General features: G+C 54.1%; 1 long non-coding RNA gene across 1 annotated transcript; it reads right to left on the bottom strand.

Annotated features, from left to right (window-relative positions):
- Positions 1-6,136: 6,136 nt before the first annotated feature.
- On the bottom strand, positions 6,137-9,730 carry LOC138850544 (uncharacterized). The gene is made up of 2 exons (XR_011390438.1): positions 9,397-9,730; positions 6,137-6,550 (listed from the first exon to the last, which is right to left on the bottom strand). It is a non-coding gene; the product is annotated as an uncharacterized lncRNA (long non-coding RNA).
- Positions 9,731-12,989: the final 3,259 nt, after the last annotated feature.

The raw sequence follows: 12,989 nt of genomic DNA, 5'->3' as shown, positions 1-12,989 counted from the left end.
ACTGGGGGCGGGGCAGGCCAGGGGCGGGCCTCGGCCGCAGCCCAGGGTGAAACCACCAGGCAGCTGGCCAGGATGCTCTCAAGTAGCCTGGCAGCTGGTGTTTGAGTTACGGGGGGTGTATGTGTGCAAGCACGCATTGTGCAAATTTGTACACACGCAGGAATGTCTGTGCCTGTGCACGGATCTCTTTTCCAGTCGCTTCTGGGCCTTTTGGCTAATATCAAGAATAGGTGCCTGAGGACATGTGAATTGGTGTGTCTGTGTTTGTATGCGTGTGTTCCTCTGTGCCATGTGTTGCCCACTTGTGAGCCTTGATATAAGTGCCTGCATGAGTGTGTGTGTGTGTGTTTGTGCTGGGGAGGGTGCTTGTGTGTTAGCATTCATGTGTGTGTGTGTGTGTGTGTGGGCACGTACCCGTGTGAGAATGTGCCTGCCCGAGCATTTATGCCAGTGTGTTTCATGCATACGTGTCTGTGTGTATGACGTGGGAGAGTGTGTAAGTGTGTGAGCGTGTGCATCCATGACCCTCAGCCTCCAAATGCTCTCTCATGTTTTTAGGTTCATCTCTTGGCATCTGGGGCACTCAGGGCCATGGGCTCGTCCCTAAGATTGTCCTCTTGTTCCAGATACCCATGTTCCAAGGCACAGTCCCCCCTGCCCCCAGGACTCCTCACTCAGGTCTTCCTGCTTGGGCGGCCCCGCAGAGCTAGGGCCCAGGATTTGCCCTTCCAGGTTTTCTAGAACCATTCTTTCCCCTTGAGCTTTGAAGTGGAAGGGAAGTCGGTAGCCCATGATTACCCCTATTAACCTCATAAACCTCAGGAGGTGAAAGTGGAGTTCCTCCCCCTCATCTCCCAGCCTGGTGCCTCAGGGGCTCCCAGGGGCTGGATGGCAGGGCCCAGGGGCAGCCCAACATGGTGCCTCTGTTCCCAAGTCACTCAGGACAAGTCTTAAAACCCTCAGGGTCTCTGTCTGTCCAGGAAGGAGCCCTCTGGCTGGAGGGTCAGGAGCTGCCCATGGCTGTAGCACCTGCTAACACAATACCCCAGGGCAGAGCTATGGCTTCAGGCCGAGGGGTAACATCCTGGGGTTGAGGCTTGATCCCGTTAACTCCCTCTGGGCAGCCCTAACCCCCAGTGTTGACAGGGCCAAGACAGAGGGCAAGGGAACCCACCCAAGTTGGTCTCCATCCTGAAGCCAACAGCCTCTTCTTTCTCAAACTGGCTGCTTGCCCAGGGAAAGCCCTGCTGCACCCTCCTTGGGACCTGCTGAGTGTGTCTGCAGCAGTGTGTCTGTTTCGCCTCCTTGGAGAAACGCTCTGGGCTGAAGTTTTTATTGTACAGGGAAGAGGGCATCGTTGGGTTTGAGTGGACCAGTAGAAAGAGCTACCGGGTTTCCAAACCAGAGTGGAGGGAAAGGAACAACACTGTCTGCTCTCCTGGTTCCCACAGGTGAGAGATCACAGACCCAAGGCGGAGGCTGCACAGGCCTCGGTGGTCCCTCATCCCCAACAACCCTCGCTCCCCTAGGCCCTGGCACTCTCATCAGCCAGCCAAGCACCAAAGGAAGCCTCGGGCGAGCTGCTGCCCCGCAGGCTGCTGCTTTGTCAGCTTCCTCTTCTCCAGGCTGTCTCCACTCACCCTGCCTGCTCCTGCCCCCTGGCCTTCCTCCTGCCCTCTACTGTCCTGCTCCTTGGCCCGGGGAAGCTCACCATCCAAGACCTGAAAGATGAAGAAACCCCACCCGCACACCTTCTTGAGTCAGTAACTCCAGAAAACCCCATGGCTTGGTTTGTTCTAGAATTTTCCTTTGACTGCCACTTTCTTGCTGTCCCTTGCTTTGCCCTGGCTGGTCCCTGGTGCCTCCAGGGCATCCCCATGCCCGGCCTGCTGCTTTCCCACGGTGCTCTTGCTCTGCAGCCTGCAAAGTGGTAGCTGGGGCGTATCGTCCCGTGTGGGCTGGAGCTGGAGGCCGACCGGGAGAAGTGCCCCCTCAGCCTCTGTTGTTGCCTGTGGCACAGAGAGAACTTGGGCTTTCATGAACAGGTTATGCACCCCAATCAGCATCGTTATCTCATAAATACCCCTCATTTTGCTTCTCAGGAGCTCCAGGGTTCCCTCCCCCACCTGACCTCCCCTTCCCTAGCCAGAGCCGCACCTGAGCTGGGTGACTCGAGGATTCATTCGTGCAAGGCTCCTTAGTCTGGAGCTAACAATGGTGCCAGCCTACTGAGCGCCACTTCCCTGCAGAGCGCTGCCTGGGAAGGCCCCTGGTAGGGGTGGGGGGCGACTTTGTTTCTGTTGCTTCAGTCCCAGGAAAGCACAGCCTTAGAGGAGGCCAGCAGGTTACGTAACCGCTGATCCTGAACTTTAGCCCTGCCTCCATAAACAGGAAGTGGCTGCCTGCTCCCCGGCCAAGGCCGGCTGCTGCGGGGCCTTGCTGATGGGGGGACCACAGCTGCTGGGTCCCGGCTTTTCTCCTACCCTCAGGCAGATTATTTTGGGCCTCTTGACCAAGGTCCCAAGACCACCGAAAAGTGAGATAGGGAAGTGAGGGAAGGGGACATAACCGCGGGGAAGACACGGGGGGGGGGGGGTGGTTCAGGAAGTTGCAGTCTCTAGATTAATGCAAAGTGGAAAAATAAAAACAAAAACTTGGCGATCTCCACTTGGAGCAAGACCAGAATGAAAGGGAAGCAGTCGGAGTCCAGCTACAGGGAGCCGCATCCACCTCAAGGGAGAATGAGCATGCGCGGCAGCCCTTTCGCCTTCCCGCGATCTTGTAGTCTACCCCCCAGAGGAGGTGGAGGTGCAGAGAGGGCCCAGGCCTCGGAAAGATGGCGTGACAGAATCCATTCTCCCAACCCCCCAGATCCACCCAGCCCCAGGGCGGGCCGCAGGGGTGTGCCCTTCAGCTAAGCTGGGGGGGGGGGGGTATGGTGTTTTGTTTTGCTTTGTTTGGGGAGAAGGCAGAGTGGGGAGGAGAAGGACCCAGAGGAATGTGGAAAACTTGCGGTTTGGTTTGGTTTCTCGGCAGCCCTGAACAAGCTGTTCCTCTGAAGTGGGAGAGGAGCAGTGACAAGGGAGGAACATGGTGAGACCCACCCTCCCCATGCTGCAAAAAAGAGGCTGGAAAATATGGGAAAGAATGGAAGGGTCTGGAAGGGTGTGGAAGTGTTTGCACACAAATCCAAGGGCCAACCAAAGCTACCTTTGGAGAGAGGCAAGGGAAGGAGGGAGGTGATTTTTCATTTTTTACTTTTTGTATTTTTATTTATTTTAAAAAAAGATTTATTTATTTATTTGAAAGTCACAGAGAGAGGAGAGGCAGAGAGAGAGAGAGGTCTTCCATCCGATGGTTCACTCCCCAATTGGCTGCAACGGCCGGAGCTATGCCAGTCCAAAGCCTGGAGCCAGGAGCTTCTTCCAGGTCTCCCACGTGGGTGCAGGGGCCCAAGGACTTGGGCCATCTTCTGCTGCTTTCCCAGGCCACAGCAGAGAGCTGGATTGGAAAAGGAGCAGCTGGGACTAGAACCGGCGCCCATATGGGATGCCAGCGCTTCAGGCCAGGGCGTTAACCCAGTGCGCCACAGTGCCAGCCCCACTTTATATATATATATATATATTTTTTTTTATTTTTTTTGACAGGCAGAGTGGACAGTGAGAGAGAGACAGAGAGAGAAAGGTCTTCCTTTGCCGTTGGTTCACCCTCCAATGGCCGCCGCGGCCGGCGCGCTGCGGCCGGCGCACCGCGCTGATCCGATGGCAGGAGCCAGGAGCCAGGTGCTTTTCCTGGTCTCCCATGGGGTGCAGGGCCCAAGCACCTGGGCCATCCTCCACTGCACTCCCTGGCCACAGCAGAGGGCTGGCCTGGAAGAGGGGCAACCGGGACAGAATCCGGCGCCCTGACCGGGACTAGAACCCGGTGTGCCGGCGCCGCTAGGCGGAGGATTAGCCTAGTGAGCTGCGGCGCCGGCCCCACTTTATATATTTTTAAAACAAAAAACATGTGCTACTTTTGTAACTAAAAGCTCAGATAAAGATATTAACAGAAAACCATATAAGGAGAAAGGAAAGACTGAAGGTCAGCTGTGGGCCAGGTGAGGGCCACGCTGGGAGGAGGGCCTGGTCCTGGTGCCCTCCATGCTGCACCTCTGCACGCCCCCATCCCCTGGAAGACACAGCTGCACCGTCTTCCTTCTGCCACTCAGTCATTCACCTTTGCATTCCACAAATATTTCTGCAGACCCTGCTGTGAGTCAGGTGTGGTAGACTAAGTGGTGAGCCAGGCCCTGCTCCGCCTTGAGAGGGATGGCATTTCCTTCCTTCCTTCCTTCCTTCCTTCCTTCCTTCCTTCCTTCCTTCCTTCCTTCCTCCCTTCCTCCCTTCCTCCCTTCCTCCCTTCCTCCCTTCCTCCCTTCCTCCCTTCCTCCCTTCCTCCCTTCCTCCCTCTCTCTCTCTCTTTCTAGGGAGAGACACAGAGAAAGAGAGAGGTCTTCCATTCGCTGGTTCACTCCCCAAATGGCTAGAATATCTGGAGCTGAGCTGTTCCGAAGCCAGGAGTCTCCACCTGATCTCCCATGAAGGTGTAGGGACCCAAGGACTTGGGCCATCTTCCACTGCTTTCCCAGGCCATAGCAGAGAGCTGAATCAGAAGTGGAGCAGCCAGGACTCGAACCAGCACCCACAAGGGATGCCAGCGCTGCAGGCAGAGACCTAACTTATTATGCCACAGTGCCAGCCCCAGGACATGACATTTTCAAAAAATCACCAGTAGGGGGTCAGTGGTGTGGTACAGTGGTTTAAAGCCCCCGCCTTCAGTGCTGGCATCTCATACGGACACCAGTTTGAGTCCTGGCTGCTCCACTTCTGATCCAGCTCTCTGCTGTGGCCTAGGAAAGCAGTGGAAGATGGCCCAAGTCCTTGGGCCCCTGCACTCACATGGGAGACCCATATGGCTCCTGGCTTCAGATCAGCTCAGCTCAGCTCCAGCCATTGCGCCCCCCCCCCCCCCAACCATAAGTCAAGCAGACATCACCTAACTAAAGATCATTTTGGACAAGTCAGTGGGGAAAGTAGGAGAATGTAAGGGTGACCCAGTGTGGCATTAGGTAACGCTGTCTGGTGCATTCATGTACAGGTTTAAATGCCAACAAAACAACCCCCAAACCCACAAACGCATACAAGCAGCCTGTAGCTTGTAAGCATACAAGTCACCTGTAGCTTGTAAAGGTAGCGGCCGGCTGGCTTGTCGAGGCCTGAGGCAGGACTGGCTGGACAGGTTGCACTTTTCCCAGCTAAGCAGAGTTTCTGAGCTCAGTCCTGCTCATCCCTCCCAGCATTAACAGACCAACCTCTCAGGGAGTAGCACTGGCCGGCAACCTCTTACTGGGTGTGACTGGCGCCAGGCCTGCCCTGTAGGCTTGCAGGTAGCACAGGGGCAGCCCCGGGGAAGCTGCGTAGGTAAATGGCTTTTTTCTTCTTTTTGCAATGAGGAACACGGAGTGTTTCCAAGTCACCCAGTGAGTGCAGCCATGCCGCTCAAGGAAAAGGGAAAAATAAAAACTGCGGTGATGGCCCCTGCCAGGCGTCCTGTGGGCGGGCAGGAGCTCCTTCGGCTCAGTTTTATCAGAGGCATCCTGGGGGAAGCCCTGAGCAGGAGTGGCCGCCAGGGAGATGCTACAGTGGTGGCTGCTGCTGCTGGTGGTGGTGATATTTAAACCACAGCTGGTACCTTCTTGTCATTTAGCCTTATCTTTCATATACAGAGAAGAATAGAGAGAAAGTGAGAGAGGGGGAGAGGCAAGCTCTCCTCTTCCTCTCTCCCAGTGGAAAATTTCGTAATGTGCAGAAGCAGAGGAACACGGTATAGTAAAATCCTTGGGAGACAGCACCCAGCTTCTATAAAATCAACTCAACTCATAGTGCCTTTTGTTTCAAATATACTTCTTTGACTCCACCCTGCCGTTTCGAAAACAAGCCCAAGATGGTATTTCTTGTGTTAACATTTCAGTGGGCTTCTCTCCGAGATAAGAATTCTTTTTAAACCACAATGCCATAATCACACCTAATTAATAAGGCCTGACTGTTGTAAGCTATTCAACCCGAGCCCCCATTTCCCCTGTTGGCTCATAAAGTTGGGTTTTAGGGTGTGTTTATTTGATTCCCCATCTCGGGGAGGTTCTTGCCTCTGTCATCTCTTGATAAATCTCCTTGATTCTGTGCGTGGGAGGGGAGGCCCCTGCAGCCTGGTCCCCTGCTCAGGGCAAGAAGGAGCTGCCTAGAACAGAAGGCGTGGATCTGGCTGCAGGTCTGCTCTACAAGGAAAGGTGAACCGGGGTTGGAAGCCAACGACGCCCTCCAGGAGGAGCAGCTGCAGCTCTGGTCACGAGGACACAGGTGACAGTTGGCCATCGCCAGCCCCTCCAGCCTTCTTCTCGTGCCAAGGCTGGCTCCAGAGGAGCTGAGCCGGGAGCCATAAAACGGCCTCTGTGCAGTAATCCCCACCTTCACAGGTTCCCGCTTGGCCAGCACCCTCTCAGTCAGGAGCCCTGGGAAGGAAGAATTGCATCAGTCTTGGTTAATGGCCCAAATTAAGCCATCGGAACCCCTAATAAAGTTTCCATTTTGGACTGGTTACAAACTGTAAATTAAATATCCAAAGGAAAATAAAAACCCTTCCGTTTGGAGCCAGGCAGGACCTTTGGTCCCTGGAGTCAGCTCCCTGAGTCACCGTGTCTCAGGACGGGCAGAGACAAATCCTGCCTCCTCGGGGAGCCCAGGGCCTCTGCTTTCTCACCTTGGCACCTGCGTGCCGCCTGGGAAGAAGGCAGGGATGCTGTTCCCAGTGTCTAAGACTGTGGGCGACGTGTCCGCAGTGCTACCTGCGACCAGGAGGAGGCCTGGGAGGGAGGTGCACGGTCCACCCTGGCTCTCACCCGCTGCTTTCCACTTGCGTCTCCACAGGGTGCTAACAGCGCTAAGTGGGGGTGGGCGTGGGGGCCTCATTTCCTTTCTCCCCTCATCAAATCCTGCTCCGAAGAAAGCAAAGTTTAAATGGGGTTACACGGAGAAATAGTGACTGTTCCTAACATGCAATGCACTCTGATTGATCAACTGGAAAAAGACAACACAAGAAATTATTCCAAGGGCATGAAAATGAAAACAAAATGACCCAGAAACACAAGAAAAAGTACCCAATCTGCTAGCAATTGGAGGGATTCTTGTAAAAGTACCAATAAGATGATTTTCAAAAATAAAAAGACTGATAAGATCCAGGGTTGGAAGGAATACAAGGAAAAGGACATTCATATTCTGTTGGCAAAGGTATAAAATGATGGGACATTTTTAGAAAGCGATGTAGCAATACCCAGCAACATTTAAATGGAAATCCAGGGAGCTGGCAGCCTAGCAGCTACCATGCTGGTGTTCCGTATCAGATACCTGGGTTTCATGCTCGCCTCTGGCTTCCATCCGCTGGTTCCCTTCCTGAATGCCTGCAACATCTGGGGCCAGGCCAGAGCCAAGAGCCAGAAATCTCTGGTGGCAGGGGCTCAAGTACTTGGGGCGTCTTCTGCTGCCTCCCCAGGAGCAGCCAGGACTGGAGTCAGTGCCCTGATAGTGGATGCCAGCCCCACAAGCTGTGGCCTAACTGGCTGTGCCACGACACCAGCCCTAGAAGTAATTGTGATATCAATTACATGTTTTTATTTTTATTTTTTTAAGTTTTATTTATTTATTTATTTGAAAGTCAGAGTTACACAGAGAGAGAAGGAGAGGCAGAGAGAGAGAGAGAGAGAGAGAGAGGTCTTCCATCCACTGGTTTACTCCCCAATTGGCCGCAATGGCCGAAGCTGCGTCAATCCGAAGCCAGGAGCCAGGAGTTTCTTCCGGGTCTCCCATGTGGTTGCAGGGCCCAAGGACTTGGGCCATCTCCCACTGCTTTCCCAGGCCACAGCAGAGAGTTGGATCAGGAGTGGAGCAGCCAGGACTCGAACCAGTGCCCTTATAAGATGCTGGCACTGTGGGCAGTGGCTTTACCTGCTACACCATAGCACTGGCCCCTCAATTACATATTTTTTAAAAATTTCCTATTAAACTTGAAATACAGGCATAATTACAATTGAAATACCAAGATAACACAATACTGTCTGTTTGATGGGCAAATTTTTTCTTTCCTATATTAATTTTTAAAAATTTTAAAAACATTCTGATTAACATACAGCACTAGTACATTCTATGGGAAATGTGTAATATTTCAACACGTATACAGCAAGGCTGAGCAGGTCAAGCCTTTGGCCTTGCCGTTTCCTTATTTTCCCTCTGTGTCTGGAGCCCAGCACTCCTGTCTTCTGGATCTTCGCACAATATGTAGGACATGGCTCTGAACTACGGCAGCCCCACTGCGCTGTGCAACGCCTGAACCTACTACTCCTGCCTAACCGTTTTGGTTTCCACTGGGCAAGAATTTAAGAGGCTGAAACTCCAGTATTGGTGACAATGCTAGGAAAAGGGCACATTCACTCAGGACTGATGACTGTGTCAGCTGGGGCCTTATTGAGGCCATTTGTCAATACCTAGCAACAGGCCAAGTGTGCACACTGCTTTACCTGGGAATTCCACTTCTGGGATGCAGTCCCGCAGCGCTCCCTGAACAAGTAGGCGAGAAATAGGGAGCAGTATACTATCAAAGCCATCACCTACTGGGGCTAGGGTGATGGAGGCTTGGTTGCCCTGCTTCCACTCCAGCTCTCTGCTAATGCACCGGGGAAAGCAACGCATGATGGCCCAGGTACTCGGGCCCCTGCCACCCACATGGGAGAGCCTGATACCCTTCCAGGTCCCTGGCTTCAGCCTGGCTCAGCCCTGGCCGTTGAGGCCATTTGGGGAGTGACTGGGAGATGCAAACTCTCTTTTCTCTTTTTCTCTCCTTCACTGTCATTCTGCCTTTCAAATAAAAATTTTTTAATAAAAGCTATCATTTATTAAATGCTTATTATTATGGTTTTTTTTTTTAACAGGGAGAGTGGACAGTGAGAGAGAGAGACAGAGAGAAAGGTCTTTTTTTGCTGTTGGTTCACCCTCCAATGGCCGCCGCAGCTGGCACACCGCGCTGATCCCAAGGCAGGAGCCAGGTGCTTCTCCTGGTCTCCCATGGGGTGCAGGGCCCAAGCACTTGGGCCATCCTTCACTGCACTCCTGGGCCATAGCAGAGGGCTGGCCTGGAGGAGGGGCAACTGGGACAGAATCCGGTGCCCTGACTGGGACTAGAACCCGGTGTGCCAGCACCGCTAGGTGGAGGATTAGCCTATTGAGCTGCGGCGCCGGCCGTATTATTATGCTCTTAGTACTATTCTAAGAACTTAGGGACACAGAAAGAGAAATGAAACACACCTACCTCATATAAAGCTTACTGGGTGCCAGGTATCTCTGGGCTCTATGTGTCATCTCACTTAGTCTTTCTAACACGCTATGAAGCAGGGAATCTCATTGGGTCCAGTTTGCAGATAGGCGACTTAGAGCATAGAAAGAGGAAGTTGCTCGCTGGCTCACGCGGCTGTGAGTAGCAGGACTTGGATCGGGGCAGGCGCCTTCAGACTCCGTGCCGATGGCCCTCGTGCTGTGTGTGCGGTTTCACGTCATCTTGGCGGCTGCCCCTGGACGCAGACTTCGCGTCTTACTGTTTGGAGGGCTGGCCAACACAGACGTCTTGTTTATATTCAGAGGCGGGCGAAAGGTCAGCCACTCACCTTGCCAGGCCTCTGCAGCTAGAAGCCAGCACGTGACTCGCTCGCTCGGAACTGGGACACGGGAAGGAGAGACAGCGGGCAGTGGGCCGGCTGATGCATGTCGGGCCAGTGTGGATGGGTAGGCAGCAATGCTGCAGAAGCTCCCGGGGCACTGGGGCTGGCGTGTGGGATTTGGGAGGCACAGGCAGTGTCTGGAGTGGGACCCAGGACAAGGAAAGGCTCTCTGGCTGCTCCTGGCTGCAGTTCAACCTCATCTGCCTCGGGGACCTGTGACTCAGCAGGTCCAATGGTGCTTGGGCAGATTGGGGGTGAACGTGAAGCTGTGGCAGGCAAGTCCCAGAGGAGGGTCCCCAGGCTGGCCCAAAGGGGATCAAGGCCCAGCCCACTTCAATGAGACGCAGTTCTCCCGATCAATAGCCTCTTGCGAGCGTCTGAGTCCCAGCAGGACCCAGAGCTGGGACTGTGGGACCCCTGGGGACCTATGGCTCAAGGAACCTTATGAATCAGGGATTGTGGGGTCCACCTGGCCAGCACAGGGCTGTACAGGCCCGGGAGCGCCTTGTCCTTGAGCAGAACTGGATGGGCAGGGCCTGGGATTACCCTGAAAGCAGAGAGAAGCTGCAGAACCCCTGGCTTCCCCAGCTTGCCCCGGCTTGCCGGTAGCTTCTCCTTCCTCTTTCCACACCAGGGGATACAGGAGAAGTCATGCATGGAAGATAGGCAGGAGAGAGAACACTCTAGCCCGGCTTGCAAGGTGGCTGGCTTTCCACCATACACTCTCTCCAGCCAGAGCAGCCAATCATTAAGAGATTAATAGCAAACTGTACCCGAGCGCCTGTGTTGGAATTCTGGTTCCACAGGTTGTTTTATTGGATGAATTTGAAAAAGTTATCTAATCCTTCTGCTCCCGGGTTTCCTCATCTCTGAAAGAGAGAAAATGGGAGTGCCTGTCCTCACAGGTCGTTTGGAAAATTGAATGACAGGATACATAAAGCACTCAGAAAAGCACGCAGAATGTGTGTGCCCTAAGTGTTATTAATACAGCGAGAAATCCCTTCTTAGAAAAACCTCTAGAGATGCACTGTGGAACTGAGTGTTTTCAACACCACCGAGCCGTGTGCTTCAGCATGGCTAAGACGGGGCCCGCGGTGTGGTGCAGTTGCAGCGTTGGCACCCCATGTCCGGGTGCTAGTACCAGTCCTGGCTGCTCCTCTTTCCCATTCAGCTCCCTGCTGCTGTGCCAGGGAAGGCAGTGGAAGACGGCCCTAGTGCTGGGGCCTCTGCTACCATGTGGGAAGCCAGGATGGAGTTCCTGGCTCCTGACCTTGGCCTGGCCCAGCCCTGGCTGTTGTGGGCATTTGGGGAGTGAACCAGTGGATGGAAGTTCACTCTGTCTCTCCCTCTCTTTCAGTCACTCTTCCTTTCCAATAAAATAAATCTTAAACACATAATGGCTCAGATGGAGGTGGGCGTTTGGGCTAGTAAAGATGTCCCAGACCCAAGTCGAGTTGCCGAGGTTGGCGGCCTGGCTCCTCTGCTTTTGATCCAGCTTCCTGCTAATGCACAGCCCGGGCGGCAGCAGGTGGAGGACTGGGGTCCCTGCCACCCGCGTAGGGGAGCTACATGGAGTTCTGGGCTCCTGGCTGCAGCGGGGCCTAGCCCCAGCCTTCAGAAAGTGAACTAGCCAATGGGAGCTCTCTCTCTCTCTCTCTCTCTCTGCCTCTCAAATTAAAAAAGGAATGGTCAAGATGATAAATTAAGCGTTGCATGATTTTACCACAATGGAAAAAGTTCTGAAACATGAAAACAGATGTTTTAAACATGGAGCTTTTATGAATAAGGTATTGACGTTCAAATCTAGAAAATGGGTGTTCTTTCTGTTTGGTTGCTGGTAATTAATGAGAGCTTTTTCATTAAAAAAATTTTTTTTTAAAGCAAAGGTTTTGGAGAGATTGCCCTGGAAGTCAAAGGTGACAAAAACTCATCCGATGGGCAGAATTTCCAGCAGGATGTGTCCTCGCACTGGCTTTGCTGCGCTGGAGGAAACACAGCCCTGGCACCTGCACTGTTCACGTGTGGGGCCAAGGCTTTGTCTGGGAGCACAGACTTGGAGGGCCGAGGAAAGGGGTTTGGGAAGAAGTCTGCATGGAGCCGGTGCTGCGGCTCACTAGGCTAATCCTCCTTTGCAGCGCCGGCTCACTGGGTTCTAGTCCCGGTCTGGGTGCTGGATTCTGTCCCAGTTGCCCCTCTTCCAGTCCAGCTCTCTGCTGTGACCCTGCACCCCATGGGAGACCAGGAGAAGCACCTGGCTCCTGCCATCGGATCAGCGTGGTGCGAGCGTGCTGGCCGCGGCGGCCATTGGAGGGTGAACCAAGAGCAAAAGGAAGACCTTTCTTTCTCTCACTGTCCATTCTGCCTGTCAAAAAAAAAAAAAAAAAAAAAGTCTGCAAGGACCTCCCCGGAAGAGCTGAGGTGTGTTGTGTGGAGCGAGGCCGCTCACCGTCAGGCCCTCTCCCCAGGAGCCACTCCTGAAGTGAAGCTGAGAGAGAGGGCAGCACGTCCTGCTCAGGGGATGCCATTCTGTCTGCTCCCCAGATACGCTGTGGACGCAGAGGTCGTGTTGGACAACAGAGGCTGTATGTGGCCCTCCCAGCGCAGGCCTTGCCTGCCCAAGGCAGACCCAGGGGGTACCACCGCCTGGGGAACGGTGCTGCTGCGGGTTCCCTTCTGGGTGCGTTCTTTGCATTTGCGTTTGTTCATTTCCCTGCTCCCCTGTGTCTGCCATCAGCACCACCCTGTGGATTCTGATAACTGAGCCGAGCTGTGCAGGGAAGAGCTGGTGGCAGGCCCAGCGTGAGGCTTGCTCTGTGTTCAGGAGCCCCTGCACAGAGCTGTGTCCTGTTAGTATCTGCAGCTTGTGGATCCTGAGGCTTTGTTGCAGAGTTTCATGAGCGGCCCACAGGCAATGGGAGGTAAGTGAGTGGGGGACCTGCACTCTAGCCCAGACAGTGTGGCTCCACAGTCCTGCTCTCAGCCACGCCACGAAGGCCCTTGGCAATCACGGGTCTTGGCACGCATGTCATCCCGAGAAGCAGCGTGCCTTGCAGAAAACTCCATGTAGCAAAGCCTTCTGAGGTTGGAGCGCTGGCTGCACGAGGCCGTTCCTGCTCTGAGCTGGCAACCATTCCAGGTTCAGTTCACAGCAACCAGATGTCCCTGTGGGTCCAGGAGCGGAGGTAGC

The sequence above is a fragment of the Oryctolagus cuniculus genome, chromosome 7 (genome assembly GCF_964237555.1).
Source record: "Oryctolagus cuniculus chromosome 7, mOryCun1.1, whole genome shotgun sequence".
Lineage (NCBI taxonomy): Eukaryota > Metazoa > Chordata > Mammalia > Lagomorpha > Leporidae > Oryctolagus > Oryctolagus cuniculus.
This window is presented reverse-complemented; position numbering and strand designations above follow the sequence as displayed.